This window comes from Arachis duranensis, chromosome 1 (assembly GCF_000817695.3).
Source record: "Arachis duranensis cultivar V14167 chromosome 1, aradu.V14167.gnm2.J7QH, whole genome shotgun sequence".
Classification (NCBI taxonomy): domain Eukaryota; kingdom Viridiplantae; phylum Streptophyta; class Magnoliopsida; order Fabales; family Fabaceae; genus Arachis; species Arachis duranensis.
In genome coordinates this window covers 23,482,250-23,482,695 of record NC_029772.3, presented here as the reverse complement: position 1 = coordinate 23,482,695, position 446 = coordinate 23,482,250, and positions in this window count along the sequence as shown.

Sequence of the window (446 nt, the reverse complement as noted above, 5' to 3'; positions counted from 1 at the left end):
TCTCCAATCATGATGCTATGAATCATGATAGCCCGATCTATAGTAACTTCGGACCGGTTGCTAGTGGGAATGATTGAGCGTTGGATAAATTCCAACCATCCCCTAGCCACGGGTTTGAGGTCATGCATTCTCAATTGAACCGGCTTCCCTCTTGAATCTCTCTTCCATTGGGCGCCCTCTTCACAAATGACTGTGAGAACTTGGTCCAACCTTTGATCAAAGTTGACCCTTCTAGTGTAAGGATGTTCATCTCCTTGCATCATGGGCAAGTTAAATGCCAACCTTACATTTTCCGGACTAAAATCCAAGTATTTCTCCCGAACCATAGTAACCCAATTCTTTGGGTCCGGGTTCACACTTTGATCATGGTTCTTGGTGATCCATGCATTGGCATAGAACTCTTGAACCATTAAGATTCCGACTTGTTGAATGGGGTTGGTAAGATT